This window comes from Ursus americanus, chromosome 8 (genome assembly GCF_024610735.1).
Source record: "Ursus americanus isolate L20-20 chromosome 8, mUrsAme1.1.p, whole genome shotgun sequence".
NCBI lineage: Eukaryota > Metazoa > Chordata > Mammalia > Carnivora > Ursidae > Ursus > Ursus americanus.
Window position 1 is genome coordinate 29,550,273 of NC_142134.1, and position 9,133 is coordinate 29,559,405.

General features: G+C 35.9%; 1 long non-coding RNA gene across 1 annotated transcript in view; it reads left to right on the forward strand.

Moving 5' to 3' along the window:
- LOC148109546 (uncharacterized) overlaps window positions 1-9,133 on the forward strand; it is a 76,683-nt gene that overhangs the window by 5,680 nt on the left and 61,870 nt on the right. The window contains exon 2 of the long non-coding RNA XR_015725452.1: window positions 8,104-8,213. This is a non-coding gene — a long non-coding RNA (uncharacterized LOC148109546). The remainder of the gene's footprint in view (window positions 1-8,103; window positions 8,214-9,133) is intronic.

The window sequence follows — 9,133 nt, forward strand, 5'->3', positions numbered from 1 at the left end:
TGACTTATTTCACTTAGCATTATCTCCTCCAGTGCCGTCCATGTTGCAGCAAATGTTGAGAACTCGTTCTTTCTGATAGCTGAGTAATATTCCATTGTATATATGGACCACAGCTTCCTAATCCAGTCATCTGTTGAAGGGCATCTCGGTTCCTTCCACAATTTAGCTATTGTGGATAATGCTGCTATGAACATTGGGATGCATATGGCCCTTCTCTTCACTACGTCTGTATCTTTGGGGTAAATACCCACATATACTAACTTTCTAATTGCCAATTTTATGTTTTACAATTATTTCCTTATGCTTTCTTTTGATTTTTGTGCTTTTCGAGTTTGATGTTTAGTTTATTGTTTTTTTCAGTTTAATTGATGTTTAGGGCTATAAATTTTCCTATAAGCATTATGTATGCTTTATTCCACTGATTTTAATATATTAACTATTTTATTTATAAGAAATCTGTACTTTAAGCTTGTATTTCCTGTTTTGATTCCATAGATATTTAATAAAGTACTTTTCTTTTTTTCTTTCCAGGTGGAAGGTTTTTTGTTTTTGTTATTTATTTTTAGGTTTATTGTGTTGTGTTTAGGTTAGTCGAGTTTGTTATCTATATTCTTTGGTATTTTTTATTTTTTGAAATTTTTTTGTAAATTATGGTCAATTTTGGTAAATATTTTTTGTGCATTGGAAGTGAAGTTATATTTCCTTATTATCAAGACTTAGAACTTAATATTCACCTAAAAAATCTACTTTAGTGATTAAGTTACTTATTTGGTGATAAAGTTATGTCCATCTCTTTTTGTCTACTTGATGTATCTTAAGAGAGATTTCTTTGCTTTTCCTATTATTGATGTGTTTCTATTTCATCATTGAATCTTCTTTAGTTTCTTATTTTAAAAGTTCTGACCAAAATATTAATAACTGCTATATTTTCTGGTAATTATAGGCTTTAGCATTATTAAGTATCTTCTTTTGTCCCTCAGACTGCTTTTTGGTTATATTCTACATCATTAAGTAGTGATATTGTGATCCTTTTTTTTCTTTTATTTGAATTATATGCTATAGCTTTTCCTATCCTTTTATTTTTTAATCTTTCTGAATATCTTTGTTTTAGTTATTCTTTGTTTATAGTTCTCTGTTGGATTTTGCTTTGTTAGCCAATCTGAAAATCTTTTTCTTTTTATAGGTAAATTAAATGCATTTATATTTATTGATATTATTGACATGTTTGGAGTTAGTTATGTCAAAAATATTATGTATATGTGTATACACATCATTCTGTGTTTCTCTGTTCTCTTTTTTGGGGGTGTCTCTTTGCTATATCTTTCCATATTTAGGAAGATTTTAATTTTTTCTTTATACTGATACCTTGTATAACACCCTTAGTCTCCTCATTTTTTGAATACTGTCTATTATTTCACTACTAGGAGCAATATTGAAATCAGTTACTAGTTTTTTTCCCAACCCTTTTTCTCCTAGAATTTAATTTGAATTATCTATTTACTCTCTGATAATGTCTATAAAGTGATCAATGAGTTTCTTATACTTTCTATATATTCTCCTACTAGCGACTAGTACAATTTCTGAAAGTTGTACTGAATGTACATTATGAGAGCATATAACCATTACATACTACATCTTCTCCCTTATGTACATAATTAAATCTTAGTTATACAAGAAAATACATATTCAGTACTCACTATGAACCCATTTTTGATACCTTTTGTAGCATTTGTTTTTTTTTCTTTTTTAGAAAAATTAGGATATAGTTGACATATAACATTGTCTTAGTTTTAGGTGTACAACAATGATTTCATTTTGTATATAATGCAAAATGCTTACTACAATAGGGTAACTTAACATTCATCACCATACATAGTGACAGTTCTTTTTTCCTTATGATGAAAACTTTTTTTTTTTGAGATTTTATTTATTTATTTGTCAGAGAGAGAGAGAGACAGAGAGATATAGGGCACAAGCAGGGGTAGAGGCAGGCAAAGGGAAGGGACAAGGAGGGCTTAGCGGGGAGCCCAATGTGGGACTTGATCCCAGCACCCTGAGATCATGACCTAAGCTGAAGGCAGATGCTTAACAGACCCACCTAGGCGTTCCCAGAACTTTTTTTCTTTATGATGAGAACTTCCAAAGATCTATTCTCTTAATAACTTTAAAATACATAATACAGTATTATGAACTGTAGTCACCAGGCTGTATAGTAAATCTGTAGGACTTACTTATTTTATAACTGGAAGTTTGTACCTTTTGACCATTTTACATATTTTGCCACCCCACAACCCTGCCCTAACTCTGTTCTCTGTTCCAACTGCCGATCTGATGTGTTCCCTGTATCTATGAGTTGTTTTTTTGTTTTTTTAGATTCCACATATAAGTGAGATCATATGGTATTTGTTTTTGTCTGACTTATTTCACTTAGCATAATGCCCTCAACGTATATCCATGTTGTCCGGAGTGGCAAGATTTCCTTCTTTTTTTACAACTGAATAATGTTCCATTTTATACACACACACACACACACACACACACACACATATACCACATTTTCTTAATCTGTTCATCCATTGATGGACACTTAGGTTGTTTCATTGTCTTGGCTATTGTAAATAATGCTGCAGTGAACATGGGGGTGCAGGTTTCTTTTCTATTCTTTTCTCTCCTTTTTTATTGTACAGATCCTAGTACCTGAGCCAGAGACCTCAACTTAAAATAGTTACAGAGGTGAGACAGAAGAGACAAACTAAACTAGTCATTAGACTTTCCCCAACAGCCATGGATAATGTGAGTTTGAGAGAAGATGTATAGATGCAGATATGTAAAGGAAAAAGAAAAGAAGAGGAAAGAAAGAGGAAGTTTCCGTCCTAACTTTTTCTGATTGCTTGTGTTTCCATGTTTCTGAAATGAGCCAAGAAAAGCTGCTGACCAAGAAGGTACAGGATAAGGAAATGGATGTAATATATAGATTCTTAGTGTGTAGTGAAACAAGGAAAGGGACTCTGACACTCCCATTTCCAAATTACAGAACAGGTGTTATTCTTATTTAATTATGTAATCCTTTATATTCTATCAGATGTTCACAAAATTTTCTGTGCGCCATTTTCATGTTTTGTGATATAATTCTTTTATTAGTTAACATGTCACTTAAGTTTATATTTCTATACAAAAAAACCATATACAAAAGAGGAGAAAATTCATGCAGGACAAATAAGAATACTGTATTGGGGCATTTCTTGATGAAAGTTAGCATTTTACATAACAATACAGGATATGGCAGAAGTCAACTTAAAATGTGGTATGTTGCAACTGCATTATAATTAACCAAGTCCATACTGAAATTTTACACCCGCTGGAAGTCATGAACTAAGATAAAAGTCAGTAAAGCTCATGCCTGAGCCAGAGTTTGCTTTCCTTGGCTTAAAAAAAAAAATTATGTAAATTCAATTTAGTTAACATATAGTCTTTTATTAGTTTTAGGGGCAGACTTCAGTGATTCATCAGTTGCATATAACACCCAATGCTAATTACATCAAGTGCCCTCCTTAATCCCATCACCCAGTTACCCCATCTCCCCACCCTCCTCCCCTCCAGCAGCCCTCAGTTTGTTCCCTACAATTAAGAGTCTCTTACAGTTTGCCTCCCTCTCTGTTTTTATCTTACTTTATTTTTCCTTCCCTTCCCCCATGTTTATCTGTTTTGTACCTTAAATTCCACATGTGACTGAAATCATAATGAGTGAAATCATATGGTATTTGTCTTTCTCTCACTGACTTATTTTGCTTAGCTAATACCCTCAAGTTCCATCCATATCATTGCAAATGGTAAGATTTCATTCTTTTGGATGGCCAAGTAATAATCCATTTTATGTGTGTGTATATATACAAACACACACACACACACACACTGTATCTTCTCTATTCATTCATCTGTTGTTGGACATCTGGGCTCTTTCCATATTTTGGCTACTGTGGACATTGCTGCTATAAACATTGGAGTGCATGTGCCCCTTCGAATCACTATTTTTGTATCTTTTGGATGAATATCTAGTAGTGCAATTGCCGGGTCATAGGGTAGTTCTATTTTTAACTTTTTTAAAAAAAGATTTTATTTATTTATTTGTCAGAGAGAGAGAGAGAGCACAAGCAGGGAGAGTGGCAGGCAGAGAGAGAATCAGGCTCCCCATTGGGCAGGGAGCCCAGTGCAGGACTCCATCCTAGGACCCGGGGATCGCGACCTGAGCTGAAGGCAGATGCTTAACTGACTGAGCCAGTGTCCCTATTTTTAACTTTCTGAGGAACCTCCGTACTGTTTTTCAGAGTGGCTGCACGAGTTTGTGTTCCCACCAACAGTGTGAGAGGGTTCCCCTTTCTCCACATCCTTACCCTTGCTTCGACAACAAACTACTGACTTTGTATAGGATAAGCAGCAGAGGAGAAAATGCTACATTTCTTTGAACTGATCCATGGTAATAAAGGATAACTAATTCTCTTTTGGTAACCAATTAGATTTTTAAAAAGATTTATTTATTTATTTGAGAGAGAGAGAGAGAGCCCGCATGCATACATGAGCGGGAGGGGCAGAGGGAGGAGAGAGAATCTCAAGCGGACTCTCAGGCTGAACACAGAGGCTACTGCTGAGCTGGATTTCGCCACCCTGAGATCATGACCTGTGCCAAAATCAAGAGTCAGACGCTTAACAGACTGCACCACCCAGGTGCCCCACCAATTAAATTTTTAAATAACAAATCCAACAGAAACAGAACTGCATCCAAACAAACTATATTTAAGATCACTATGTAAACAGAAACTATGTCTAAATGACATAATATTAAACTTAGAAAAAGAATAAAACCAATAGAACCTCTCATGTATTAGCCTAGCATGTGCTAGTTAGTAGGCTAGGTAGTTATGTACATCATCTTGTTTAATTTTTTAAGAAAATTTTATGTATTTGTTTATTAAAGTCCATAGTTTACATTAGGGTTCACTCTTTGTACTGTACAGTCTATGGATTTTGGCAAATGAAAAATGCCATGTGTCCACCATTATGATATCATACAGAGTAGTTTCACTGCCTTAAAAATCCCCTGTCCTTCATCTGTTCATCCACAGCCTCCCATTCCCCACCCCTGGCAACTATTGATCTTTTCTACTGTCTTCAGAGTTTTGTATTTTTCAGTGTGCCACATAATCTGAATCATATAGTATGTAGCCTTTGCAGACTGGTTTCCTTTACTTAGCAATATGCACTTAAGGTTATCTCCGTGTCTTTTCATGACTAGTAGCTCATTTCTTTTTATTATTGAGTTAGTATCTATCATATGGATGTACCACAATTTGTTTATCCATTCAATTAATGAAGTGTATTTTGATTGCTTCCAAATTTTGGCAATTTTCAATAAAGCTTCTATAAACATTCATATGCAGGTTTTTATATAGACATAAGTTGTCAACTCCTTTGGGTAAATACTTAGGAACAGGACTTCTGGATCATGTGGTAATACTTTTTAAGAAACTGCCAAACTGTCTCCCAAAGTGTATTGTTTTGCCTTCTTGTTGCTTCAGCTTTTAGTAGCTCTTTGGTGTATATATTTTGCACCTGGTACTTAGATGGGAAAACTGAGATTCCAGGAGGTTGTATAATTTGCCCAAAGTCACACAGCAGAGGAACGGCTAGTGCTGGGATTCAAATTTGAGTTGGTCTGGTTTTAAAGCTGGTGATCTTTCTGTTACACTATGCTGTGTCTTTGAGCAAATCAAGCACTAAGCTGGGTAGGGTCCTTTAATGGTGTATGTGTATATAGCCAGTTTCTACTATGTATGTATGTACGTATGTATTAGTGCCTCTGAGTTTAAAGCTAGACATAAGGAAAATATTCTATTGCATAAGCCTAAAAAGTTTCCTTATTTCCCTGGGCCAGGGAGTCACTCTTTCCTGCCTCCTGTGCCATAGCTCCAGAGAGGAGCTACAAGGCCCTATGAATATGGTAGAGGGCCGCTGCTAGAGGTAGCCATTCCTCAGTACAACTTTAGCTGTAGGTGAGAAGACAGTTTGCTATCATTAAACTTTGCATTCACTCCATAAGAGCATTTTAAGTAATGCAAGTACTAATCAAAAGATTTCTGAATTCAAGGCTTTGTTTTTAAAGAACTGGAATACTAGTAGCTATCTCTCTTAGGATGGAAGGCTGGGGGAAAATGTCATTGGCTGTCACTTGTAAGTTGTTTTGCCGGAAGCAACTTAAGATGGCTGTTATAGACTCACCTGTAAGCTAACTAAGCTATATAGTCACTTAAAATTTTCAGCTCAAGACAGGGGAGTTTTGCATTGTACTTTTAAGATGTGATTTGAAATTCCTCATTCTTGATCAACAGGGGCACAAATCCAGATGGACTTGTACCTCAGTTAACTGATCATGACGACATAAAGCATAGGTGTTGGGGAGGAGTGATAGGGGGTGATGGCTGGGGGGAACAGGAGGCATGGCCAGACTACATTGACTGTTAGTTAGTACAGGGTTTGAGGCCCAACCCTGTCTCTTAGTTAGTATGATATGGAGCCCATCCCACCATTGGGAATAATATTTGCTACAAGGTAATACACATATCAGCCATATTGTATTCTGCAAAGTGTCCAGTAAAATTCCCTGTTCTTGAAGCGTAATTCTTTCTTTTTCTCTCTTCTGCCAGCAGTTTCAGCAACATTAGTCACATCAGCTTTCAAACAGGGTGCAGAATGTCCTACTTCAAGGGGTGCCTGGGTGGCTTTGTCAATTAAGCATCTGCCTTTGGCTCAGGTCCTGGGATTGAGCTCCCGCGTCGGGCTCACTGTTCAGTGGGAGTCTGCTTCTCTCTCTCCCTCTGCCCCTCCCCCTGCTCGTGCTATCTCTTGCTCTCTTGTGCTCTTTCTCAAATAAATGATTAAAAAAAAAAGAATCTCCAGCTTCAAGAGGAAGTACAATTTGGTACAGCCTGGAGAAATAGCTTAAGAAGTTTAAGAAGAAGGGTGATACTAGTTCTCATCGATAATATGATCTGGTTAAATTTAGAAAATGTGCTTTATACTACAAGTTGGATGAGTGTAGAAGCACTGTCCTTTGCTGATGGTCATTTCTTTAAGAAGTTCATATAATTTTTCACCTGTTGGTTGAAGTTATAGGAGAATATTTCTTTGGCTGCCACTTGTAGAATTGGCTGGAATTCTCTCAGGGAGGACACAGGTTGAGGGGAAGGAATGAAATTGTTGAATATGAAAACAGGCTAAGTTCATGGAAATTTTATGAAAATTTGGGAGCTCTAGCCTGTTTAGAACCTGAGATGATATGGTCAGCGCTAAAGACTGCACACTGTACTGTCTCAAACTCATAAAACATTTTTAGATAGTATATATGTACTTCCTTATTTCATCTTCATTTTCTTGAAAGACAACAACAGACTGGAAGAGTTTCTAGGATCTATTTTATTAGTAAAACTGAAACCATCTGGGGAGAGTGTTCTATTTGTATAGAATAGGAATAAATAGGTCATGTGTATATGTCTTAATTCTTCATTTTTTGGTTTCCCCATCTTCATCCCACTGTCTTCCTATATAAGACTGTGGCTTATGTTCAGTCCTGTAGCTTTTTGGGCTCTGGGCTGCTTTGGATGGGATATATCACCCTGACACCTAAGACACAACCAACTCTACTTGTACTCTAGCTTCTCCGCAGAAAGAGTGCAGACCTTGGAAATTTTATTTCTTCCATACTGACACAAATCAAAAGGATTAAGTAATTTTTTGTTTTTCTAATCAATGGCCATTAACTATATTTTTTAAGATGATGAGAAGCATCAAATTTATGTTGAAACGTTTTGTAGTAAAAATTGAAGTTGTAAAATTCAACTCTAATGACTCCAACACAGATACTTCAGAGAAACATCAAAGTTTTAAAAAATTCTAAACATTAGAGTTACTAAAATCAGTGGGGAAAACAATACTACTATACGATTTAACCAGATATGTTCCAAGATAGTGATTTTGTTTTCCTTGGAGAAGTATCTACCAGTGGAATTACTGGATCATATGGTATTTCTAATTTTAATTTTTTTTTTAAAGTAGGCTCTGTGCTCAGCATGGAACCCAGTGTGAGGCTTGAACTCAGGATCCCAAGATGAAGACCTGAGCTGAGATCAAGAATCGGACACTTAACCAACTGAGCCACCCAGGTGCCACTCTATTTTAAATTTTTTGAGGAACCTCCATACTGTTTCCCTAGTGGCTGCCCCAACTTACATTCCTATCAACAGTGCACAAAGGTTCCCTTTTCTATATACCCCCGCCAACACTTGTTATTTTTTGTCTTTTTGATAGCCATTCAAACAGATGTGAGAGATACCTCATTGTGGTTTTGATTTGTATTTTCTCATGATCAGTTGTGGTGAGCAACTTTTATGTACCTGTTGGCCATTTGTATGTCTCTTTCAGAAAAATGTCTTTTCGGTTCCTCTGCCCATTTTTAAATCAGATTGTTTTTTTTCTCTGTTAAGTTGTACAAGTTCTTTATATATTTTGGATAGTAACCCCTTGTTAGATATATGATTTGTAAATATTTTCTGTCAGCCATAGGTTGCCTTTTTACTTTGTTGATGGTTTCATTTCCTGCGTAGCCTTTTAATTTGATGTAGTATCACTTGTTTATTTTTGCTTTTGATATCAAATCCAAAAAAATTATTCCCAAGATCAATGTCAAAGAGCTTACCCCCTGTGTTTTCTTTTAGGAGCTTTATGGTGTCAGGTCTTAATGTTCAAGTCTTTAATCCATTTTGAGTTTGTGTGTGTGTGTGTGTGTGTGTGTGTGTGTGTGTGGTGTAAGATAGTGCTCCAGTTTCATTCTTTTGCATATGGATGTCCAGTTCTTCCAGCACCATTTACTGAAAAGACAATCCTTTCCCCATTGTATGTTCTTGGCTCCTTTGTCCTAAGTTAATTGACTATATATGTGTGTGTTTATTTCTGGGTTCTCTGTTTTGTTTCATTGATCTGTGTGTCTGTTTTTGTGCCACTATTGTTCTGCGTTGATTAGTATAACTTTGTAATATAGTTTGAATTCAGAAAGTGTGATGCCTCTAGCTTTATTTTTCTTTCT